Genomic DNA, 27,584 nt, shown 5'->3' on the forward strand with positions numbered 1-27,584 from the left:
GTTCATAAAATTTCTTTCTTTGACTACCAGTTCTAAAATGTTCTTACTAAGTGACTAAGGGAGCAGCTGGCTCCCTTAAATTACTGAGACTTTGTTTCTTTACCTGTAAAATGGAGTTACATAGGACTTTATTTTTTTTACTTATTCACAGAATTGTTTTCTTTTGAATATCAGTTCTGAAATTCTACTTCCCAACCTTTTATGTTCTACTCTAAAACCTTGGCTCTAATCTGTCCATTGTAGAAGTACTTCTTCCCTCACCTCCTACTTTACTAACGTAATTCAAGATCTTTATGTCCTGGCTCCTAAAACAAAATACCTCAGAGAACTACTCATAGTATCTTTTCAAGTTTTGGGAGATTTTAAGGTTAAGACTAACTTTAGTCCTCCTCAGCAGGTCTCTTTGGAGAAAAGAAAATCTTCAATAATTCTATCTTTCGGAGGAGACAGGAAAAAAAATAGTTAAACCTTATGCTTTATTACCCGAGAAAGGCTAACTTTTGGAGGGACTAACCAAAATGCTAAAGAAAGAAGAAAAAGGACTGATTATGAGCTGAGCAGAGCCTGTACCACTTGGATCAAGTTAAGCCTAAAATATTCAAAAGGCAAACATCTTAAGGACAATGAGTGCTTTAACTAAGTTCCAAACAGCAAAATCAGAAGTAATGGAGTAAAAATAAGGAAGGCAGAATTTGCTGATAATAGTAGAGATAGACTCCCCAGTCCAAATAAGAACTCCTGTGTAACGCCATGAAAACACTTATTCAGTTGTATCTAATGATGGCTCCTTTTTCTGAGGCTCTATCAAGTTTATGAAGCGCCTTCCTCCCAACTGCTCTATGAGATACACATCTGAGATTTTCCTTTCGTAGTTCCACTTTCCAGACTCTCCAGTAAGAAACAAATAAGCTCCAGATGCACGCACGCAGTCACACACACACACACACACACACACACACACACACACACACACACACGCAGACACAGCCCAAGTTCAAGGCTGCTGAGTGTGAGGAGCTGAGTAAGAGAGGTCCAGTAAAATTATTCTTGTTTGAAATGTGGGGACAACGAGACTCCGAGACCCTGGGCAAATTAGATAACCTCTTCCTATTTCTGTTTTCTCAGTAAAAAAGAAGATAATAGTAGCACCTAATTCACAGGGCTTGTGTGGATGACATGAAATTATATTTATAAATAACAGTACAATGCCCAACACAAAGTAGGTGCTTTAAAAAAATTTTATGATTGAAGGTAAGGGACATATTCTAGATATTGTGATAGTAGAAATGTCCAGATTTGGCAATGAGTGAGAGGGAGAAATAAGTTAAGGATGTTACCAAGTTTTGATTCTTAGCAATTTGGATTCTTCAGATTTTATGGTGGTCCATGATTTGCAGGAACATGTCATCACCAGAATAATACTAGAGTGAGCTTTGGTTTCTGGAAGAAGGTTGGGATCACTGGAAATACCATACAGTTTTTCTGATGCAGTCCACCCTCTTTCTTCCTTCTATTCAATTTTGGGCCCAGCTCACTATTTTTTCTATAGATTTTGTCCATGATACTCATACTGATAGACCAGCTTAATAGGCTTCCCATTTAAAAATGTATCATAATCAATAGCATGATGTGGACAATAAGCATTCTGCCTCCACTTGTGGATAGTTATACTTTGAGAGTGGCTGATGCTCTCTCTAAGGAGGCTTTATGATATTCTAGGGCTGCATTCAGCACAGTGTGATCTGCGAAAAGGAGAATCAATGGTAAAAGTAAACAACTGGGTGATAGGACAAGGATCTCATCTGTAGAGAAACCAGTTAGTTACATCGATATTTATTGACTGATAAATGTGTGACTTTTAGCACTTTCTGCCTCCTCTTTTATATTGTTGTCATTACAGAAGAATGGGGGGTTACATACCTGGGTAAGGGCCATTTTGTATTTTTTCTTTATTTCACATATTCCTGGGGCCAAAGAGTTCATCACCAAGTGGTCAGCACACTGTATTTAGCCTCTCTGTATTTAACTAGGCTGGCACAGTCAGTCACCAGGACTATTTCAAAGTTTTTTCAGACTTTTAGAACCTGTCAGAGCTTGTCTCTTGCTGGCCTAGCCTTCAAGAACCGAGTAGAAGTCATTCCAATAGTAGTGATGAGTGGTTGCTAAATCTAGTGTCCCTTGTGAGAGGCAGCATGATGTAAGGAATAAGACATTGGACTGGAAATGAGAAAGCCTCGGTCTGGTCCTGGCTCTTCCACTAACTGGTTGCATGTGTTTTTGTGGTCTCATCTGCAGAATCAAGGGGAATAGTGAAATCATTTTTAGGTCCCCTCCAGATTTAATTTCTAGGGTTTTGTGCCCATATGAATGAATTTGCAAAGTGATTGGCAGAGTTGTACAAAGGTGTTTGATTCGGGTGCCAAGAAATAGAGAAAAATGAACTGGCATTTATGGAGATCGGTCTCTTTATCAATGTCAGACTCATTTATCTCGTTTCAACCTACCAAGTTAATTGGCCTTCTGTTTTATCGCATACACACAGACTTATTTGAGAACTTAAATCACAAAAGGAATCTGATGAAGGTTTAAGTGAACCCCAGAGTATATCTTGGGTTTGTTGTCCACTTAAGAAATAAAGAACGTGTGTCTCAGGGAAGAACAGAGTCAATTAAAACACAGAACGTATCACAGATTCAAGAAGTTTGGGAATAAAAATCAAAAGCAGCATTATGTTACAGAAGGCTTTTTTTTTGGCACAATAAATTTGTTAACAGCTGCCTCCAAAACCTGTCCTTCATGAATTTATACAGAGAATTAAAAAAATTAATCCTACAGATGGTAAAAAAAATAAAATAAAACCATGGGTTCAAAGTAATATTAGCCAGACTCTTTATGATATAAATTATGGGTTGTTGTTGTTGTTTTTTGTTGTTGAATCCTTTACAATCCTGTCCAACTCTTCATGATACCCATTTGCAGTTTTTTTTTTCATGAAGATGCTGGAACAATTTGCCATTTCCTTCTCCAGTTCATTTATTTCATAGATGACCTAAGGCAAACAGGGTTAAGTAACTTGGCCAGGATCACACAAACAATAAATGTCTGACATCAGATTTGAACTCAGGAAGATCAGTCTTCCTGACTCCAGGCTCTATCCTGACTCCTGACTCTATCCACTGCATCACCTATTTGCCCCTAGCTGTACCAAATGATGGGTACAGTGCCCAAAAGTATTGTTTGAAACCTTGTTATTTGATCTGCTGCAGTTGTTAAATTATCTCTCATTCATTCATTCAATTCAGTGCAACACATATTTGTTAAATGCCTTCTCTGGGGGTGGCGCTGCCAAGAATATAACCACTAACAGTAGTAGCTGACACTGATATAGCACTGCAGGGTTTGCCAAGCGCTTTATGTATATTATCTATCTTATTGAATCCTCACAGCAAACCTATGAGATAAGTGCTACTCTCTCCATTTATACAGATGGAGAAATTGAGGTTAATGGAGATTAAATGGCCTGCCCAAATTACAGAACTAGTAAGTGTCTGAGGTAGGAACTCAGTCACTAAGTCCACAGTCAACAAGCATTTGCTTAAGAATAAAAGCTTACAATGTGTCAGGGATTGTGCTAAGCCCTGTAGATACAAAGAGAGGCAAAAATAGCCCCGGCCCCCACGGGCTCATATTCTACTGGAAGAGACAATATGCAAACAACTATGTATGTACATAATGCATGCCACATGCATGGGAAGTAATCTCAGAGGGAAGGTACTAGCAGTGGGGTGACCAGGAAAGACCCCTTGAAGGAAATGGAATTTGAGTAGACTTTTGAAGGAAGTCAAGAGCTGAGAAGGGAAAGCATTGTAGACATGGGCTATAGCTTCCTCCTCCCTGCAAGAGTTCAGCCACAGAGTCAGGAAATGGTGTGTTTGTTGGGTGTGAGAGTAGAGGTCAGCTCGTGATGATGAGGCCTAGAATAATATAAAGTGTTAGAAGACTGAAAAGGTAGAATGGGGCCAGTGTGTTAAAGGCTTTCAAAGTCAAACTAAAGATTTTCTATTTTATCCTGTGGGAAACAGGGAGATATTGGAGTTTAATAAGTGGGGTGAGGGTAAGTCATGGTCATACCTATGCTTTAGGAAGTTTACTTTGGCAGCTGACTGATAGATGGGTTTGAGATAGGGAAACCAACCGGCAAACTAACGTAACAGTATAGGGATGAGGTGATGAGGACCTGTGCCTGTGTGAATAGAGAAAGGAGGTGTAGAAGACAGATAGTATTTAATCTCTATTAGTCTCAATTTCTTTATCTGTATAAATGGAGAGAGTAGCACTTACCTCACGGGTTTGCTGTGAGGATTCAGTGAGATAGATAATACGTGTAAAGCACCTTGCAAACCCTGCAGTGCTATACGAATGTTGGCTACTGTTATATTCTTGGTACCCATTGCTGGTATATGGCTGAATGCAAGTGAGAGGTGGGGGATAATACTGAGGTTACAGTGATGCCCTTGATGATAATAGAGGATGCTGAGAAGAGGAGAATACTTGGGAGTGAGGGAATTGAAGGATTGAGGATAGCAAGATTCTTCTGCTTTGAACATGTGGTACATCTCAGATGTCTTATTGACACTTAGTGATAAAAGGCTGGCAGTAAGGAAGGAGGTTCCAGCTGGATAAAAAGATGTAAGAATCATCTGAATAGAATGATCATTGAACCCAAGGGACTTGATGAGATCAGCAAGTGAGATAGTACAGAGGGAGAAGAGAAGACGACCCAGGACTGAACCTAGAAGTCTTTTTGATTCCAATTCCACCACTAAACAATCTACCCTTAAGGGGTTTATATAAGAGCATGGGGGAGGAATTAGAAGAGTATAACACATGAGCTCTAGTAATAACTGTGCCCATGTAAAGTCACAATGATAGATGAGATTATTTTTATAGGTGAAGGACATGCATGAGGCATAGGGGGAGGACTTTTCTTTTGAGGGGGATAAGATATACTCAACTTTTCAAACTTTTTTTCCTCCTTTCTTTGACTAATAGCAGTGTTTGTAGTAACTGGACAAAATGGAGATTGGCTGAGTACCATTAATAGCATCATTAAAATTTAGTATTCATTACTGCCTTCTTACACTTTACCCCCATCCCCATCCTTATCCTCTGAATCTAGGGACAATGACAGTGGCCTCCTGCTGTTTCCCAAACAAGATACTTAATCTCCATAATTCTGGGAAATTTCACTTGTTCTTGCTTCCTGGAATGCTCTCCCTCCTCATTTCCACCTTCTCACTTTCCTGGTTTCCTTCAAGTCCCAGCTAAAATCCCACCTTCTGTTACATGAAGCCTTTCCCAAACCCTCTTAATCTCAGTACTTTCCCTCTGTTGATAATGTCCAATTTACCCTGGATGTATCTTTTTTCTACATAGTTGCTTGCACGATGTTTCCCCAATTGGACTGTTATCTCTTTGAGAGTAGGTATCGTCTTTTGCCTTTCTTGGTATCCCCGTGCACAGTGCCTGGCACATAGTCAGTACTGAATAAATGTTTGTTGACTTGCTCTGTCCTATTATGTTCACTTATCAACAATAATTACTTCCTGCAATTAATCTGATGTCATCAAACCCTTTCCCAGAGGACAGGGACAGGGATGTTCTGGAAATACAATTTTCTACTCCTTATTGAAAAGTACCATGGGAAAAGCAGAGATTGGTATCAATATATTTATTAATAATATACTCTACATTTTAGGCACAGAACTGCCAGAAATATTTTTATTTATTGAATATTATAATAAGTTCCAACATTTCTAGTTCAGAGGGAGACATTTCCAAATTGGCAATCTCCCTCAGATATGTATTGCAAGACAGTCTGAGATAGCAATCTTGAACTAGGAAAAAGTTATAATATGCTAAAATAGAGTTTGGCAGTTAGGGGGCTCAGTAGATAGAATAGTGGATTTGGAGACTGGAAAACCTGAGTTCCAGTCTAGTCTGAGACTTTCCTAGCTATGAGACCCTGGACAAGTCACTGAAACTCAGTCTCAGTGTCTTCATATATAAAATAGGGATAATAGTTGCACCCACCTCCCAGATGTGTCAAATAAGTTAAATGAGATAACATACATAAAGTGCTTTGCAAATCATAAAGCCGTTATATATTTAAATGCTAGCTACTATTTCAGTGAACATTCTGCTTGTATTTAATAGAACCTAAACCTATTCAGTTTCTTCTTTTGTCACTCAGGAATTCTCCACTACCCACCCAGTAATCAAAGGAAACTTCCCATGATCGATACCCTAATTTCCTTTGAATGGGAAAGGAGTGCTGTCCTTAAGTGTTGGTCATCCCATCAGAGAATGGGGAAAATAAGGCTCTTAACTAAACTAGAGGTGTATCTTGCTCAAAATCTGATTAGTTGTTTAGTCATTTCAGTTGTGACCAACTTTTCATGAGCCCATTTGGGATTTTCTTAGCAAAGATAGTAGAGTGGGTTCCCATTGCCTTCTCTAGCTCATGTTACACATGAGAAAACTGAGGGAAACAAGGTTAAGTGACTTGCCCAGGGTCACACAGCTAGTAAGTGACTGAGTCTGGATTTGAACTCAGGTCTTCCTGATTCCAGGCCCAGCACGGCATCCCCTAGCTGTCAAATCTGGTTATCATCGCCCTTAATCCATTTTTCCAGAGGGCCCTGTAGGTCTTGACTTTTTGCACACTCTCCTAATGGGAAAAGCCTGGAAAAGACTTTAGGCAGGAGAAATGATTTCATAATATTTTGAGTTGGACTGAAAAAAAAGAAGGTGTTTAATATGCTTGCATGCTGGGAAATCAATACAGTTGTGTTTCATTTTAGAAATCAGTCATCTAGCTTACAGCTCAGAGTCAAACAGTGGGATTTATTCTTCTTGTTGATGTGTGAACATAATAGTAATACATAATAAGATAATAACACCTTTCTGTGCACAATGCAAGGCACTATATCTACACAGAATTTTTACATACAGGTTTCCATTTATTCTATGCAGTCTCCCTGTTACTGGGGCAGGGGTGGTTTTGTTATCCCCATTTCATAGATGAAAAAACTGAACCTGTGATTGCCCCGTTAGACATGGTAAGTGTTGGAGTTGGAACCAGAAATTCAGCTCATCTGGTAACACTGGTCTAGTGCTCTGACCTATGTTGTGGATTAGTGGAAAGAATGTATTCTTTCTTCAGAACTCAAGCTTTCTGATCCACAATCCTGATCTTCAAAGAACTAAAAGATAAATATGCACATTCCTCTAATTACCAATTTATGTCAATTCCATAAGAAGGCGGCAGAAAAGGTATATTCCTTCCATGTGTTATTTGGCTCTTAGTTAGAATAGTTCACTTAGAGAGTTTCACTTGGCAGTCACATTTTTTTAAGTAAGGTGGTTCCCCTGGATAGACCAGGGACTTGGCTTCTGGAAGACCCGAGTTTGAGTCCTACTTGGGATACTTACAAGTGGTGTGATCCTAGGCAATCTCTCTCTGCCAGTCTAATGATTTTCTTTTGATGTTTGTAGACTCAAGGCCTAGCATAGTGCCTGGCACATTGTAAGGGCTTAATAAATACTTGTTGTTTAATGAATCAATTATAGGAGTCCCTGTATCCAGCAGTAAGCTCTACTTACTTCTTCCTTGGTTGAGCTACTCAGGAACCAGGGCACGCTAGGGCTTTTCTTCTCAATCTGGTCCCAAGTGGAATGAGGGAACGTGGTACAGAGGAATAGTCTTAACTTGACAAACTGCCAAGAATGGAAATGAAAATGGCAAGTTTAGGATTTGGGAGTCTTTTAAAAGGCTTAATTTTTATGTTGGCTCCAATAAGCATTTTCTGTTTGTTTTAAATTTTAAAGTTTTACTTTAAATGTTTAGAAGTTTTACTGATGTCTTTTGTCTCAACAAGAATGTTTAGTTGGTTTAGTGGGTGGTGCTGAATTTGGAGTCAGGAATACCAGCATTTATGCATGTCTTCAGACACATTTACTAGCTGTGTGACACTAGGCCAGTCATTTACCTTTGTCTGCCTCAGTTTCCTCATCTGCAAATGGGCCTAATAATAGCACTTACAGTTCAGAGTTGTAAAGATAAAATGAGATGAATTTGTGAAGTGCTTTGTAAACCTTAAAGCCCAAATAATGCCAGATGTTGTTATTATTATCATTATTACTGTCCTGTAAGGAGTACTACAAAACAGTTGTTGATACATATTGGGCCTTTAGGACATCACATAAACAAATTAACACTAGTTAATCTTATGCCATGTCAAAATATCATCATTAATTCTTAGCTGATGCTGGAAGAATTTAATGAACATCCCTGTGAAAAGAAACATCTGAAGTTTCCAGGTGCCAGCTGCTGCTTGATCACCTGCCTCATTCCATGATTCCTGCTAGAGTTACACCAGGCCAAAAATGATTTATTTCATTGATTTTTAACATCAAAAGGAGGCAGCTAGGTGGCTATGCAGATAAAGCACTGGGCCTAGAGTCAGGAAGTCGTTCTGTCATCTTTCAGTCGTGTCCAACTCTTCAAAACCCCATGGACAGTATTGGTGTGCTATGGACCATGGGATCACAAAGAATTAGACACAGCTGAATGACTGAACAACAACAACAAAACCATGTCAATTATGAAATTATGAGAAAGAGCAAGATCTATAAGGATATTTTGGCATTGTTTGTCCAGACGGTTGAATTGCAATGTCTAACTTATCCCAGTTTCATCTGTATTTATCAGCCTCAGGAGAGTATCCTCTTTGGATTTCACTCTCAAATCCAACAGGTGTAGTATTTTCTTAGATCAGAGCCCATAGAGCCTGCTGAGAATCTGAATTCTTATGTCTTGGAAGCTGCATGAATGCTTCCAGGCCATCAGGTTGACATTGATATGTCTGGGGAAGGAATGCCTTATTTTAAGCCAATTATTTAGAGAGGCAGTAGAATGCAGTGGCACAATGGATAAAGCACTGGACCTTGAGTCAGTAAGACCAGAGTTCAAATTCTTCCTACTTTAGCTGTGTGACCCTGAGCAAGTCCCTTAACCCTGTATGCCTCAGTTTCCTCATCTATAAAATGAGCTGGAGAAGGAAATCACAAACCACTCCAGTATGTGTGCAAAGAAAACCCCAAATGGGGTCAGGAAGAGTCTGATATGACTGAAAATAACTGAACAACAACAGATGGATAGCAGTGGATAGAGTTTGGGAATTGGAGTAAAAAGACCTGGACTCAGACTCTTGCTTTTCAGGCTTGCTTACTGTGTGATAAGTCACTTAAACTCTGTCTCACTTTTCTCATCTGTAAAATGAGGATAATAACTGCATTTGCCACACATGCTAGTTGTAAGACTCAAATGAAATAATGTATAGAAAGCACATTGAAACTTTAAAATACTATGCAAATGTTATTTATTATTATTATTACCATTATTTTTTTCTCCGTGATGAATTCCACAGGGCAGAATTAACTCTTCATGTAATCAGATATCTCTTTTAGCTGCTGCCAGTTGCTTAGTCCATTCATCTTTTCCTCAGACAGAGATATGAATAAGAAACAAAATCACCTGACTTCATTTTCTTTGTCAGCGTCCCCTACGTACTCTCAGGTACATAGGACTAAAATGTCCCAAGGTCAGGAAGAGGGACGAAACAGGAGATCTGAATTATTAGTGAACTAGATGGTCACCTCCAAACAGTTGACTTTACCTTGAAATAATTTCTCTTTCAGAAAGAGAAAATTACCTTTAGAGACTAACTTAGCCAGTAAAAGAAATAATATGGTTCATAATACAGCAAAATATCATTGGCCCAGTAGATAGAGCTCTGGGTTTGGAGTTCAAATGCAGACTCAGACACTTGCTAGCTATGTGACCCTAGGCAAGTCACTTAGCCTCTGGAGAAGGAAGTGGCACATCACTCCAACAGTATTTACCATAGACAGTATTCTCCATGGGGTTGCAAAGAGTCAGACACAACTGAACAACAACACCATCATTTTAGGGAATAACAATACATAAAGAGATTAATCTTTTTAAAAGATTTCTGGCACTGCTGGGTTTATATCCCAAAGACATCAAAAAAAAAAAAAAGGAAAAAGACCTATTTGTACAAAAATATTTATAGCAGCTCTTTTTGTGATAGCTAAAAATTGGAAATCAAAGGGATACCCATCAATTGGGAAATGGCTAAAAAAGTTGTGGTATATGATTGTGATGGAATATTATTTTGCTACAAGAAATGACAAACAGGATTATTTCTGAAAAATCTAGAAATACTCACATGATGCAAAGTGAGGTAAACAGAACCAGGAGAATACTGTACATGATGAAGAATTGTGAATGACTTAGCTGTCCTTAGCAATGCAATGATCCAAGACAGTCCCAAAGGACTAATGATGAAGCATGCTATCCACCTCCAGAGGGAAAAAAAACTGATATTGAAAAATATGCTATTTTTCCACTTTCTGTCTTTCATTTTTTTTCTTTTGTTCAAGTCTTTTTATACAAAATGACTAATATGGAAATATTTTATATAATTGCACCTGCATAAACTATAATGTAATTGCTTACCATCTCAAAGAGCGGGGATAGTTAGAATTTGGAACTCAAAACTTTAAATAAAAATGTAAAAAAAATAGATTTGTGGCAAATGAAGGAAGCTGGTTTAATTTTTCAGTCCATCAATAGGTATTTATTGAAAGCTTGATGTATTCTCAGCACTGTGCTAAAAATTCTAGGTTATGAAAAAAGAAGTCCCTACTCACCTTAGAATTTATATACCTAGTGGATGAGGAAGAAAAATATATATGAACCCCTTAGAATATTGTATCAGACAGTCTAGCCTCAAGCTTTGAGACCTATGATTTTCAATATGGAAATTTTGCAGATGAGTTATAAATGGTTTGCTTTGCATGAACTCAAGTAGAAAATCAACCTTCATCTGTTTAGGGCGTTGCAGATACATCCCAATTCTCAACTCCATGAAGACCACTTAGACTTCATTGGTCTCATTACTATAATATTATAAGACCCAGAAGATTATTGAGAAGACTAGGGGGACTCACCTTCTTCTTCCAAATGTGTATTCAATAGAACAATATCCCAATGTTATATTTTGATACTAGCAAAATTTCTAATGACCAAAAGCATTGTTTGGAAATATCCTAAAGGCTCACAAGGAACCCCTCCTTGGGCATTTGCCAAAAGCAATTTATAGATGGAGACTTCAGAAAGTAATACTAAGTCAGGAACCAGGAGAGTTTTTTTAACACTTCAGAATAAGATTGATTCAGTAAATTATAATAATGTACTATTAAATCTAAAGGTAAATCAAGCCATTAATTGAATACTTATTAATTTTTCTTTATTCATTTGTTTGTTTGTCTTTGTATTTAATCATTCCTTTGCTTATTTATTTATTCAGGCACTGTGCTAGGACCTGAGGATACAAAGACAAAAGCAAAACTTCCCTCACTCTCCTAAGAAGGTTATATTTTATTGGTGGGAAATAATTAGCACAAAGGAGTGAACAGACAAAATATATGAAAAGTCAATGCAGAATAATTTAGGGGGTCGTGTGGCAAAGTAGACTCTAGAGATTGGAAATCTTAATTTACTGGAAGGTATTTAATCTGATGATGAAGTTTCATAGTATTTAGCCAAAGTGAGATAGTTAGGAGATCTAGGCCAAAAACCTTTCCAAAGTTCCTCCTGTTCCTCCTGTGCCCTATAATGGTGGACCCTCAATAACCTGGCCTGTTTTTCTCACCTGATTTCTAACTACTTCCCTTCACACGTGATGCTCCAGACAAATTGAGCTACTTCCCATGTGAGAAATATGCCTTGTAACTTTCCCTGATTCTGTCCCTGCTTTCCCCCTCCCCAGCTACCACTCCCAGGAATATTTCTTTCTTTGAACTTCCAATATACTTTGAACCTCTTTTATTGCATTTTCATTCTACCTTGATGTTATCATTATTTGTATATGTATAGAACGGAAAAGCCCTGACTCTGGAATCAAAACTACATGGGTTCAAATGTCACCTCTGGTAATGACTACCTCTGTGACCTTGGAAGCAAGTCATACAATTTCTTCGGAAATAGTTGAGAATCAAATCAAAAGAAAATATTGGGATTATTATTCCAGAAGAAAACCCTACTTTCCTGTTCACATTTATTTTTGTATCATTTGAAGCCAAAAACATAGTCATATATATTTTAAATAAAAAATCCAACTTACTACCTTAGTTTCCTAACCTGTAAAATGAGTTTTGGATGAGATGACGTCTTAAGGCCCCTTATAGCTCTAAATCTCTGACCTTATGATCCTATGATTTCCCAGAGTAGATTGGAATCTCCATGAAGGCAGTAGGGATAGAATGTTATTCTTTTCTGCATTCCCCAAAGTGCTTGACACAATACCTTACCTGGAACTGGTACCTAATAAATATTTGTTAAGTAAACAGAAGAGTGCTCCTAGAAAAAACTTATGAGTATCTTAGGAAGGCTGAATACAATGTAAAAGTGTGCTAGGACCTGAGGATACAAAGACAAAAGCTAGTAAAAGAATACAATGTTTTTCAGTTAATACTTTAGCATCATTGAAATATGTGTTAGACTTTATTAATTATTGTACCATTTTTCATGATGTTTCGTTTACCCTCCGGCACCTTACCAGTAAATTATATTAACAAAAAGGATGAGCCTACTCATTTTTTGCTTTTTATTACTAGTCTAAACCCTGAAATATTTAGTTTACAGTCATTGCAAGAGAACGTCTCAATCCAAAGGAAATGTTTATACTATGAATTCCTTTAAAAAATATTCCTTAAAAAAATAACCCAGCAATCTTTATGTAAACAGTTGTTTTGTGTCATAAGAAGTCAATGATCTAGCATATATAGCTTTTCTTAGTCAAAAATCCAATCTGAGACCTTAAGTTTTTTAACCATTTGGCTTCTAACTCACTACACAAACAAACTGGATTTAGTGTCATGGATAGAATGCTGGAATTGAGGTGAGGATGATTCAGCTGTGATGTTCAAATGAGATTAATACATGTAGTATAGTACAATCATAAACTTGAATTCACTTTACAAATATCAAATACTATTACTACTTTCTTATTTGGACTATAAATTTTGTTTGCTATTAGAAGATGCCAGTATTGAAATACTTTTTGTGTACACAAGTTCCTTTCCTCATGGTTACACTTGTGTGATTAAAATAGAGCAAAAAGAGGCAGAGCTACTTGTTATTTGGAAGATTTGCAATCCACTGAATTGAGAATCAGAAGACTGAGCATCCTGCTAACCACCAGTGTCATCCTGGGCATCTCAGTTCTTCTTTCTGGGCCTCTGTTTCCTCATCAATAAAAATGAGAGAGTAGTAGGAGACATGATGGCCAGAGAACCCAAGTTCTGATCCCTGAGAATCTGAATTCTGTCTGGCTTTGAATAAGTCACTCAACCTCTTTGCATTCAATTTCATCTTTTGTAAAATGAGATTGGATGGACTAGGTAATTTTTAAGGTCTCTTCCAAGTGGAAATATGTGATCCTGTGACTAGATGGCCTCTCAGATCCTTTCTGGTACGTTTTCTGTCTCTGCCCCCCCCTTCTCCCTCCACCCACCCACACCACCCACCCACACACACGTGTGTGTGTGTGTATATATATATATATATATATATATATATATATATATATATATATATATATATATAGTTATAGTTATGTGTACATTATATATATATATATATTCACACGTATGTATGTGTGTATGAGCAGTGATGTGGAAAAACTAAACATCTTTCTTGATAGTTAAGAGTAAAGCCTTCTCACACCCAAATACATCCCACTTACTGCCTAAAATACCAAGAATTAGATATCCATTTGCATTACATGCTCTTTTAAAGTATGTTATTTCCATAAACAAGTCAGTAATACCTAAAAGTTAATTCGTTTAATCAGGCTGCTCTCCTCCAAAACCCAATCCAAGAAGCTGTGCTGGGAGATTTGGAATTTAATTAGACTCTGTATTGAATCGTGGGTCGCCGCAAAGAACAGTAGTGCTATAGAGGACCAACTACGTAAGACAGGCAGAAAATTGCCTAGTGTGCCTGCCTGTTATAGTGGGATAGCTTGTTTGTTGTTGTTTGCCCTTTGTTCTCAAACAGGACCAATGACATCAGGAGGGCGATGTCTTGACTTGCAAGTGAATCGGATTTAAGTGAGGCAGGGCTGTGCAAAGTCATCAGCCTCACCCTCTTCTGCAGTGTCGTCTGAATCTGGTGTCAAGATGTAAGTCAGTATGACTGGAGATGACCCCAGATGCAGTGGGAGACCTTGGCCTTTTTTAGCTAAGATTGATTCCTGATATAGGTTTCCCATTGTTTTGGGTTTGTACTATATGGTGATCATTTAAACCATTACATAGACTTAGGCAGTGGGGTTTAGTCAGGAAGCCTGAGTTCTAGCTTTCTCACTTTAGGCACATGAGTCTTGTTAGAACATTCTTCTTTTTCTCCCTGAAAAATGTATCATTCGGTATAGTAGTAACAGTTGACATGAGTTTGAGGTTCATGGATAAAAAAAATACTTTATAATAACTGCTGGTCCAGAACCATCAGGTAAGTAAACTGTCCCCTGGCTACATTTAAATGATGTGACAACTGGTTTAGGGCTTTGGTGCAGAACTGTACTTAACTAAATGGTACCCAGCTGACCCTTAAAGAGCTAACCATGTATAATTTACAGGTGGAGGGCAACATACTCACTCCTACTTGATCTGGCTTGTCAAATGCTTCTACCGCTGTTACAATAACTGTATTTTTTAGACTGACATTAAAAGGGAAGTACCATTTTGATGTTAAAATATAGTTAGAGATATAAATGAGAAGAGAGAATAAAAAAATAAAAGTAGTACAAAAACTGTGTGAAATAGTAAATCAAGGATTATAGTTATTTAAGGCACATAGAAGAAAAGCATTCGTCATCTCAAGAGCTAGGAGACTAACTATCAACATGAAAAAATGAACAAGACAACTGGAGTTGGACAGATAAGAGGTGCCATATGCTCTAGAGGCTGGTGTTTGTCACAGATAAAGTTTACAGTGGAGGATTTTGTGTGAATTTTCCATAGAACAAAGTAGAATAAAGAGGGAAAGATATTTTCAGTATTAGCCAAATGGTACAAAAAGTGAAGTACAAAGTAAACTCTTATCAAGATTTTGTTTCCAAAGCAAAATCCTATAAAATAAAGATTTTTTAAAATGCATAATTTATGTTTGTGCTTTTCACTATTATTCTAGCAAGAATTTAAAGATTTCTTTCCAGCAAGAGAGATTTAAATGTAGATAGGAACCATATTTAAGCGTTTGGAATTGTTAGCTCATTCTCAAAAAAAAAAAAATCCTTCAAAGAACATTGGAGCTAGAAGGCACCTTAGAGGTCATCTAGTCCAGCCCTCCCATTTTGTAGATTAGAAAAGTGAGGCTCATAGAGGTGAGCTGACTTGCTTGAAGAGAAACAATTAGTAAATGTTCTTAGGCCAGACTTGAATTTAAGTTGCTGAAATCCAGGTCCACATCTATGTTTTTTCTTCCCACTATACCATGATGCTTCTCAAAGAGAGAAGTTAGGCAGATCACTATCAGCTGAGCAACAAAATCTGCTCACCTCTAATAGACATTTGCAAGTCTCCAGTAGACAGGTGTAACTTGTGGATTCATGGCTAGGGAAGTGGCTTAAGGATTTATAAATCTCTCTCTCTCTCTCTCTCTCTCTCTCTCTCTCTCTCTTTTCTTGTTTACATGGTATAAACTTTTGAGACTATTAGTAGTCTGCATTGAGCTTGACTGACTTCTAGGACCCTGGCCCATGGGAATAGGTCAGGGCAGATGATAGTGGACAAAGATTACATAGGGTTTGGGAACCTGTGGTGTCATGGCCACATGTGGCCTTCTAGGTCCTTGGGTGTGGCCTTTTGAATGAGTCCAAGTTTTACAGTACAAATCCTTTTATTAAGGGGATTTCTCTTGTGAAGTTTGGATTCAGTCAGAGGGCCACACTTGAGGACATAGAGGGCTATATGGTTCCCCACCCCTGGATAAGGGCTTGGGAACATAATACACTTAATCTCCTTGAGGGCAGGAATGGTTTCCTTTTGTCCTCCTGGCCCTATGACTACCATAAGTGCCTAGCACATGGCAGGTGCTTCTCAATTTTTATTGAATTAAATTGGGTTCCACTTGATTCATAGAAAGTTATTGTACTATAGATGTCTTCTAAAAGTAGTTCCTAGGAAACTGATGTGTAATTACACTATGTCTGAGACCCTCAAAATTGCCATGGCACTGCTGACAATCATGGGGGAAAACAAGTAACACAGGAAAATGTCAAGTCACCCATGAATTGAAAATGTTTCCTGTTGCCAACGGTTTTTAAATCTGTGATGCTAAAAATGCTGTTGGGATTATGAAAATGCATTTTGCATTAATAGCTGGAGCAGTGGCACAAGAGATTTATAGTGGTTTAAAAGCTCTGTATTATGTTGGTGAGCTATCTTTTTAATTTTTAATTTAGTAGTCTGACTTTGCCAAATAGGGAGGTGGCCTAGAGGTGCCAACTGATACTCAGTATTTCTGTGCTCAGCACCTTCCCTGGTAACCTAGAAACCAATGATACAGCTGCTAGAGGTCCCCAAATAGCCTCCTAATCACTTCACTTTGATGTCATCTCTGCTTTTGTTATCTAGGGTTCAAAAACTACTTCCCTGCTCAGTTCAAAGAAGTTTGTTATCTGAAATAAGATATGCAGTGTCTTGAGAGCTAATAAAATCCAACTGTTCAAAAGTATTCTACAAAATATTTTAGATTCTTACAGGGTAGTATTGTGGGGCAATGTGATATAGTTGATAGAGAACTGGCCTCAAAGCCAGGAGAGTATGGATTCAAGTCCTAACTCCAATATATACTGGCTATGTAACCCCAGGGAAATCATGCAACCACTTTGTGCTCTAGGCAACTGTCTAAAACTCAGCTGGAGAGAAGGTGCCAAACTGCATTGGTAGAAGTCATTTTGAGTTCCCTATATCAGTCCCTGTCCTTGAAATGAATTTGCTATACTGTTCTTTTATTTTAATATTTTAATTCTCCCCCAATTACCTGTAAAAATAATTTTTAACTTTTTTTTGATGTTTTGAGTTCCAAATTCTATCCCTTCCTCCCTCCCATCCCCCTTTGCTGAGATGGTAAGCAATCTGATATAGGTTATATGTATGCAATCATGCAAAACATTTCCATATTAGTCATTTTGTGCAAGACTTGAATAAAAAAAGGAAGGAAGGATGGAAGGAAGGAGGAATTAAGGAAGGCAGGAAAGAAGGCAGGAAGGCAGAAGGAAGGAAGGAAGTGAAAAATACTATGCTTAAGTCTGTATTCAGATGTCAGTTCTTTCTCTGGAGGCAGATAACATTTTTCATCATGAATCCTTTTGGATTGTCTTGTACTGCTGAGAATAAATCATTTATGATTCTTCATCGTACAATGTTGCTGTTACTGTGTACAATGTTCTCCTGGTTCTACTCACTTCACTTTGCTTTGGTTCATGTGAGTCTTTCCAAGTTTTTCTGAATTCCACCTGCCTGTCATTTCTTATTTGTTATACCATTCTGATTTACCGTGGCTCCCTGTCACTTCTAGGATCAAATCTAAAATCCTTTGACATTCAAAGTCCTTCAAAACCTGCTGCCCCCACCCCAAACACACACATTTTTAGTCTTCTTCACCTCATAACCCCCATAGACTCTTCAGTCCAGTGACAGTGGCTTCCTTAATGTTCATACAAGACACTCCATTTCCAACCCCCAACATTTTTCGCTGGCTGTGATTTCATCCCTGGAATGCCCTTCCTCCTCATTTCTACCTCCTGGCTTCCCTGGCTTCCTTCAAGGCCCAGCTAAAGTCCCACCTGTCCCTTGTTAATATAAGAGATCTGAAAGAATGGGAGTGAAAAACATCAGTGAAAAATGTCCCAGGGGCTAAAGTGGGTTTCATCTATCACCTTCATAAGAGCCCATACTTTATGTATATGTCCACTGCTAGCTAATGTTCGTGTCTACTTAAAATCATCTTGTGTCTGAAGCTCTGATTTAGAAAAAAAAATGGCTTTTGGTCCAGAGATCAAGATATGGAATTTTAGCACTGAGAGGGAGCTTGGATATGATCTAGTACAGTCTCTTTATTTTATAGATATGAAAATGTAGTGATCTCCAAAAGGTTGCACAGTGAATTAGCAGCAGAGTTAGAAGATAACTCAGGTTCCCTGTCCAATGCATGGTCTTTCCTATGCACTCTTACCCTTTCCTGTTATTTACAAATACATCCTGGTCCCCTTCAGTACGTCACCTAATCAGATGTTGCATCTGACACGAAAAGGAGGGATTTATGAATTCCCTTGGCGTAGACTCCTGTTTTTGAGTATGGATGCAAAACCTTCCTGAAGGGCATTAAAATGCTCACAGTGATGAATGATCAGTTTCAGCCAGTTGAATTTAAACTTTCTGCAGCCCTAATTATGCTTCTTTTTGAAATAGCTCTTTGTTCAGTCATACAAACAAATGCATGAACTGCAGCAATGACCCTTCTTTTGGCATGCAAAATCCTGTCACTCCAGTCTATGGTAAACACTAGGTGTGGGTGTTAACTCCACCAGAATAATGGATAGGAAATGATGTCATCACTTTCAGTTAAACTCCAGACTCTGATCTTGAAGCTTAGTGGACAAAGAGAAAAAGAAAATGTTATTTTCCTTGATTGTCCAGCCTTGCATAGTGGATAAAGTGTTTGTTAGTGTGAGGTCTGGAAGACCCAAGTACAGATTCTGACTCATCAGGCCCCATGAGCGCTGGGGAGTCTCAACCTCTTCTGGCTGAGGTTTCCTCATCTATAAAATGGGAATAATAATCCTTATCTTGCCTATCTCACAAGATTGCTCTTAGGTTTTAATGAGATAACATATGTAAAACATGATGTAAATGACTGTTGTTCTTATCTACTGTCTCCTAAATATATTTTCTATCTATTAGGATTTCTTTATCCATTCTGAGGCCAGATTAACTCAGAAAAACAAAAATTGACCTTTGCCATCTAGTTACTTCCAGAAGCCAGACATAATTTATTTTGTTGATTTTTTGATGATTTTTCAAAATGCACCTTTTTGACAAAAACTGTTGAAGACTCTTAGAAATGTTTTTCTACATAGCTTCACTGCCTGGATCCATTTCTTTAGGAAATTAAATCCCAAGAGGCTATTTTAAGTTTAGCCTTTCAACTTTGGGGCAACATTTAGCATGAATCTTCTGTGCTTCAAGAACTCGGAAAGATCCATTACTGTTTTATTTCATCAGTATTGATAATCCCTCCTTGATACAAATGACAGGCCCCTCCTCACTTGATTAAATATTTTCATGAGTCTTTGTAGCCTAATTAAATCAATCCTCTTGTGACCAGTTTTCCAGTGATGACTTCCTCAGGCTCATTCTTAGACATACAAAACTGATCTTTCCATACTCAAACTTTTTTCATGTTTGATAAAATCAGTCAATCATCCAACATGTATTAAATGCTTACGATATGCCAACCACTAAGCTAGGTGCTAGAGATTAATAATAATATAATAATAATAATAATAATAATAATGATAGCAATAGTAATAGCTACTAGCATTATATATAGTGTTTTAAGGTTTGCAAAGCACTTTATCTCATTTTATCCTCACAACCCTGAGAGGTAGGTGCTATTATTATTCCTGTTTTATAAATGAGAAAACTGAAATAGAAGTTAAGTGACTTTCCCAGGGTCATACTGCTACTAAGTATTTGAACTTGGGAGGCCCAGCACTCTATCCATTGCACTACCTACCTACTTCTATTAAAGGAGAAAGAAAAAGTAAGCTGGAGAACCACCTGTTGCCTGTGTAGTGATATCATCTATCAAAACCTCTGTTCCACTGGCCTAACCTTCAAGAATCAGAGTGACTTCCATGAAGGTAGGACACAGGGGAGAAGGGTTTTAATCAACCATGAAATTTCAATGGCCTTAGTCTAAATTCAGTTATGTTCACCATAATCCAGAGTGAATGACAGGCTCCATTTCAATGATGAAGAAAACAAATCTCTGAGCATCTGTATCTCCAATCAGAGCCAAACAGGGGACAGATATCACCTTAGCTATATGGAGGGTTTGGAATCATTAAGACAGGTGGAAATCAAGATTTTTAGTGAGGGAAAGGGAAGAAAACAAAAACTAGTCTTAGCAACTACTTGTCTCGTGACTTAGTGACTACTTGTCTGCTGTATCCTAGTGGAATTCTGTTTTTGTATATAGTTTGAAGTAAACAAAGGTGCCTTACAGCTCTGAAATCTGGGTAATTCTCTCACAGAGTATGTGAGACTTTGAAAGGAATACAACACCTTTTAAAACATATAGAATTGTGATTGGGGATTGTTGGTACCAGGCTGGAAACTGAGAAGCCTAGACTCAAATCTCAGATATTATGTTCATATGTATAAATACACATATAATATATCAATACTCATATAAATTTTTATATCTGTATATATATAAATATAATACTCCTATATAAAGCAGGAATAGCTAGCTCATAGACTGTATACCTCCTGTACACTAACTATATCTCATAGTTAACAAACACTCTCCTCATATCAACCCTGAGAAATCAGAGTGCATGTATACTCACTCCTATTTTTAAATACGGAGAAACTAAGTTTCATAAAGGTTGCATTCATTGGCCATGGTCGCATAGCCAATAATTACAATGATGATGATGGCAACAACTTGTATATAGCATTATAATGTACTCAGAATGCTTTGCATACATTATCTCGTTCGATTTTAACAGTAACCTTACGAAGTAGGTGCAATTATAATCCCTGTAATGAAAGCTCAGGAGAAAAGATTGTTGGCACCAAACTCTGCAGCACTACCAAATGGTCAGCATCAGAAAGAAATATGTTTTTATCAGTGGAAAGAACATTTTAAAAAATGGCTTACCACCAGCTTTGTTGCTTTACCTTAGGGATAATGGGACCTCCTATCTGACTTACAGCTAAAACCTCTTTTATATGTTGTCTCTCCCAAAGGAAATATGAGGTCCTTAATAGCAAGGGATGTCTAGTTTTTTTCTTATTCACAACACTTGGTATAATGCTTTATACAGAATAAATGCTTAATGAATTATTTTCATTTATTCATAAGTATTCATAGATGAATAATAATAATAATAACAAATATTCATTCATCCATAGATAAGGAAACTGAAGGTAAGACTTTTAGTAGTCTGCCAGGTCACACAATTTAAGGTGGGATTTGACCCCAGGTTTTTCTGACCCTAACTGCAATGGTGTCTCTGCTGTACCACAAATATAAATGCAGGAGTCCTGACTCCAAGGTCGTAGCTATGTTTTAAATATATACATTTCTGACTGTTTTTCAGTATAACTTTACAGAAGTAATCAATAAACAAGGTGAACTTAAGCATTTCTTTCAGAACAGTTCATTTCAGAAATACAAACAAAAATATTTCCATGGGGCAGAAGCTGTAAGGACCAGGTTGTTGTTGTTTGTTGTTTTTTGTCAAGTGGTGTAATGGATAAAGTACTTGGCCTGACACTTATTAGTTGTGTGACCCTGGGCAAGTCACTTAAACTCTGTCTATCTCGGTTTCCTCAACTGTAAAATGGGGGTGATAATAGCACCTACCTCTTAACGTTGTTGTGGGGATTGAATGATGTAATATTTGTAAAGTACTTAGCACATAGTAGGTACTAAATAAATGTATGTTCCCTTCCCTTCTTCCCCTACTTATATAATAAAGCATGTAGTTATATAATAAGTCAAAAGTTATTTTTAAAAAAGAAAATTCACCTTGAGAAAATGAAAAAAAAATCTGATTCAGAGTTTCCTATATACCATGATTTTCTCTCTTAACATGACCTGTTCTAGTATATATTTATGTAACCATAAAGTAAAAGAAGAAAAAACAAACCCTTTTTTCAAAAGACTGTTTAGTAATAGGTCATATGTCCCTAAAAGTTAGATCTTTCATAATCTGTAGGGAGAGATCATAGAATTTAGAGATCGGAAAGACCTTAGAAATTTAGTATAAACCATCCTTTTTACAGACAAGAAAACTGAGGACCAGGGATTCACTTGCTTGAGATCCTTTTGGTGAAATAACAAAGACAGGATTTGAACCTGAATGGACAATACATATTTTCATTTAGGTTTTTTTGCCTTGTCAAATTACTTCTTTGTAGATCAGGGAGCTTGGTGTATTGATAGGCTGAATTTTGCCCTATTTTTATTCTTTCAGAAAATTCTTTAAAACACATTTTAATGAAGCATTTTGTTTTTATAGCACAATTCATTGTCATCTTCAAAATTGAACTTTCCCTTGTGAAAAAGAAAAACAGTCAAACAAAAACATTCAAATATAGAAACTTTGTCTGACAATGCTTAAAAACATTCTGTCCCAGCAGTCCCTCACCTCTGTCATAGGAAGGAAGTGTATTTCATCCCCTCTTTTCTAGGATCTCTGTTGGTTTTTCCACAATTCAGAGTTCAGTTTCTTTTTCATGATTATTTACATTATTCTAGTCATATCATATATTGTCCTCCTATTTATTTTGTTCTATTTCATTTTTACAAATTCTCCAATGTTTCTGGGAATTCATATTTGTAATTTCTTACCATTCAATAATATTCAATTATATTCATATATACAGTTTTTAAATTTTGTTTTGTTTTTGCCATTCCCTAATTAATGAGCACCTGCTTTGTTTCCAGTTCTTTACTAGTACCAAGAGTTTAGCCATGATTTTTTAGGTATGTATTAGATCTTTGCTTCTGTCTTTGTCTTTCTTGGGGTATATAAATAGTTGTGGAATTACTGGGCCAGAGAATATGGGCAGTTAACTCCCTTTTCTTACATTATATTAAATTGAAATCCAGAATGATGGTTACTTCCCAGTTTCAATAGAGTGTCAATGGCCCTGACTTCTCACAGTCCTTCCCACATTGACTGTTTCCATCTTTTTTCATCTTTGATGATGTGCAGGGAATTTTTTGATGCCCAGTGGTTTATTAGGCAACTACCTTTTATTAAAACTGGCCCTGGAAAAGGTTGGAGGAGAGACTAAAGAAAAGGTATACCTTAAGAATTAAGGTACTGATATGAAACCCAATGCTTGGGAGAAGAAAAAAGAAAGGAAAGGCAAAAAACCAACCAAACAAAACAAAACATGTTAAATCAACCTTTCTGTATTTATTAATGGCATAAAAGAAGACAGTATAATCTGTTTTCTATTCATAAATTCCCTCTGATAATTGTTTTCCATGAACCATGCATGGCATTTCTAGTTTGTCCTCTTCCTAATGGTTTGAATCTAAGTGACCTCTCTGTCTGTCAAGGACAGCTGGAGGGAGTAGGGTGCTTCCTTTAGAACTCACGACTACTGATTCAAAACAACAGCAGGATACTACTTTCAGAGCTTAAATTAGCTTTCTTTAGTATCATATCCCAAAACCTGAGGATGCAGTATTGATTATCTTGAAGTGTTTTATTTGATAACAGTTTCATTGATTTTCTCACAGTGTGACTGGAGCAGGGATTTTGCCCATTCCTTATTTGTCTTCAGATAGTTGCCTATGAGGTGGCAACACCTCAGAGATCATAGGTCCTGATTCTATACCAGCCCTCACAGCCATCATCTGTACAATATGAGGGGCCAGTCATCCCTTCCTACTGCAAAGTAGGTCAAGTTTGTCTTGAGTGCCTTCCCAACTCTTCCTGAAGGACTCTCTAAGTTCCAACACAATTCTTCCCTGAGGGAGAGGTGTCCACTACTCTCATGCTGCCCTTTGTCCAAATTTCACTTTTGGTGTCCATCCAGGAAATACTTCATATTCCAAAATTAGCCTCCTCTTCTTCTCTTCAAATCTTCTCAAATTTTGTAGGATATATTAATTGTTAATGTTAAACATTACAATGAAAACAATTTGACTGCTTCTGCTTCTCTTTCCCCTCTTCACCCCAACACCCCACCCACATCCCAGCCACCCACTATCTTATCTAGTAGGTTCCTAATAAGTGTTTGGTGAATGAATCAGTTAATTTTTGCAGGTTATATATAAGTTAGTGTCAAGGCTCTCCCCCTTCTAGGAGAGTATTTGAGTTTTAAAAGGACAGCACACTTACGTACTCCTAGTGTCTACTTGATGGAAGAGGCAAAAGCTTTGAGCTGGAGTTTAGAGGGTGGGTGGTGGTAAGGAAATGGAAGATTTCCTCCATTCATAAAACTAGATTCAGAACACTCAGGCTCGGATAGAAAGAGGGTTTTGTCCTGTTAAAAAAGGATGGTGCTGGGGCAGCTAGGTGTTGCACTGGATATAGCACCAGCCCTGGAGTCAAGAGGACCTGAGTTTAAATCTGGCCTCAGACACATGATATTCACTAGCTGTGTGACCCTGGGCAAGTCACTTAACCCTAATTGCCTCACAAAAAAAAAGAAAGAAAAAAAGGATGGTTCATCAAATTAGTAGGAAGGTATTGTTTTTAATTCATCTATGTGACTGCCTTCAGAGAAAATCTAGTTTGTAGTCTGGATTGCTTCAGGCCACTGAAAGACTATATAAACTGTATTCCCTCTGAAGGGAGACCTTTTCAAAAGGTCACACAGACAGTAGGTCAGATGTCAATTTGAACACAGGGCTGACCCTTGATCCACTTCCCACATTGACTCTCAACAGTAAGGTTAATTTTTAATTAAGCTTACAGCCTTGGATGTGTGTAATGAGCACCTTCAGATCCTAAAAATGTACATTCTTGCTAATAGTCCATTAACCTTGTTATTTTCAATATAATAGATTTCATGTTCATTTGCATTTATGTAATATGACTGCTGAGTAAGGGCTTCAGAATGTGTTCAGAGTACAAATGTGACCTTAAAACGAAATGGTAAAGCTAATATTTACCCTTCGAAATAACCTTAGAATATGCACTAGAGGAGAATATTGTTATAAAAGATACAGGAGAATTCCTTAATTTAATTAGAGAACTTTGGGATTTGATGAGATTGAACCTGAGATTCTCTATTTTTTAAAAAAATGGTGCCCTCAGTCCTGAAGGTCAGAATCTAAAATCTGATGCAGAACAAGGCACATATTGTCAGACACAGTCAATGTGGTAACTTGTTTTGTTTGACAATATATATTTGTTACAAGGGCTTTCTTTTCCTTTTTTTTCCTTTTTTTCCAGTAGGGGATTGAGAAGGTAAGAGAATAGGGGAAAGGCTCCAAAAAAGAGAGGAGAAAAAAAGAAGGGAAGGGGAAAGAAGAAAAGGAAAAGGGAAAAGATAAAAGGCATGGTCATTAAGGCATTTTTAAAAGGAAAGAACAGAACAGAAGGAAGGCCAGTGAGAAGGCCAGCAAAGCAGAACCACCTTTAAACGTATAAATTGATTTCATTATATACTTAAAAAGAAAAGCAAGTTAAATATAATAAAGACCTACAGTTCCACATAAGCTCCATTTCCCCCTTGTTTTACGGTGTATATATAAATGCCCATTCTATTTAGTCTTTAAGCTTAGAATTAAAATAAAACTTAACTTAAAAGAAACACTAGAATCTCAGGAATCTTTGAGCACTATCATGGCTGTTCCACTCAAATCTTTGAACGTTAAGGGTAGTTATAGTGTCTCACACCTGAGTCCAAGACCATATGAATGTTGTATGGTCTTTCCCTTCATGGAGCTCAGTAATTTTATGTAGTGACTTTAAAGAAGTAGTCCAAATTTTTCTTTCCATTTGATTGAACACTCTTTTATGCTTGATTTCATATAGAAAGTAACAGTTATTCAGTTATTTTTCAGTCACATCTGGACCCCCCCTCCCCGTATCGGGGATTTTCTTGGCAAAGATACTGGAATGGTTTGCCATTTCCTTCTCCAGCTCATTTTACAGATGAAGAAACTGAGGCAAACAGATGATGAAACCTAAAAGGCAAAGAAAAGATGATTTTAAAATGACATGGTGGTACAGTGACAATAACACTGCGTTTTGGAACTATAGGATCTGGTTCAAATCCCAGTTGACTTAACTTTAGGGAAGTCAGTCACCTACCTACTCTGAGGCTTTCTTCATCTGTCAGATGGACATACTAAATGATTTCTCAGGTTCCTTTCTGCTCTCACATTCTGTGGTTTAGTTAGAAGTGATGACAGGTTTGCACTAAAACAGTTAGATGCTGGCTTTAGGCATGCTTTAAAAAATGACTGGCCATGATTAGGGTATAGTCTAGCCCTGTGAAACAGAGTTTTTCTTTGTATAAAACTAACTGGCTTATATAAGGACCAGACAGCTAGTCCTGGCCTTGCTGGCATTTTGCACCAAGTCACAGAGCCTCCTGGGGTCAAACTGCTTAAGAGAGAGGGGAAAAGCAGCAACACTGAGATCTTTGTGTCAGGTACAGATAGTGAAAGATACATAACTGTGTGAAACAGGGTGGAAAATGGATTTAATCCTGGAGATTTTAAGGTAGGACATTACAGCCTATAGGCGCAGCACTAACACTAGCTCTTCTATTGCTAATGTTGAATTGTGGCAAACTGTTTCACTGTCCTATGTCTCTTGTTCTTCAATAGCCATATTAGAATCATAAATGGTCCCTGTTACAGCTGATAAAGAGTTCATCTACTCTACCCCTTCATGTTAAAAATGAAGAAAACTAAACTTCACAGAGGATAAGTTCACTTGACCAAGAGCAGACAATTCTGGCCTGCTACTCCAATTTCCTCATTTTACACACGAGGAAACTGAGGTTCCAAGAACTTGTCACTTGCCCCAGCCCACACAGTTAGTAAATGGCAGAGTCAGGCATTGAACCCAGTTCTTCTGATGCTAAATCCAGAAGAGTCCCCATTGTACCACAATGCCTCCCTGGCCATGTGCCTCTCTACTTTCAAAGGAATGTGATGGAGATCATAAGAAATTATAAGAGAATACACATTAATATTTTAAAAAGAAAGGCCATGTAGGATAAATCAACACTATTTGACTAATCTGAAAAAAAAAAGTTGATGACACATGAGGGGAGTATTGGATACACCATTACTAGCTCTCAAACATAAATTTAACATTTAAGCTCTGTCTATATAATTTAACAACCTTTCTCCTCCCCCCAAAAAGGAGGGGTTTCACTTTAAATCCTGAATCACTTCCCTGCCAATCCACTAGATAATTGCAGATTAGAGATTGACTAGTATCTCATTAAGAGAGCCCCCCAAAATGGTGCTGAAAGTCATCTTACTGCATACATATGTGAAATTATTTTGGAAGCAGTTGGGAAGGATATTTTAGTGAACAAATACTTCCCTTTCCTGATAACTATGACTTGAAAATTGTCTAACAGGGCATAATCAGGTATATCAAAATACAAATACCCCAAGGGGACAAATTCACGCCAATATATAA

General features: G+C 37.4%; 1 protein-coding gene and 1 long non-coding RNA gene across 4 annotated transcripts in view; one reads left to right on the forward strand and one right to left on the reverse strand.

Annotated features, from left to right (window-relative positions):
- The window catches only part of LOC110202749 (3',5'-cyclic-AMP phosphodiesterase 4D), a 686,828-nt gene that overhangs the window by 289,726 nt on the left and 369,518 nt on the right, over nucleotides 1-27,584 (forward strand). The gene's annotated exons all lie outside the window — the stretch shown is intronic.
- LOC110202750 (uncharacterized) overlaps nucleotides 25,233-27,584 on the reverse strand; it is a 40,635-nt gene continuing 38,283 nt past the window's right edge. The window contains exon 3 of the long non-coding RNA XR_013486140.1: nucleotides 25,233-26,107. This is a non-coding gene — a long non-coding RNA (uncharacterized LOC110202750). The remainder of the gene's footprint in view (nucleotides 26,108-27,584) is intronic.

The sequence above is a fragment of the Phascolarctos cinereus genome, unplaced genomic scaffold, assembly GCF_003287225.1.
Source record: "Phascolarctos cinereus isolate Bilbo 61053 unplaced genomic scaffold, phaCin_HiC Scaffold_4;HRSCAF=312, whole genome shotgun sequence".
NCBI classification, from domain to species: Eukaryota; Metazoa; Chordata; class Mammalia; order Diprotodontia; family Phascolarctidae; genus Phascolarctos; species Phascolarctos cinereus.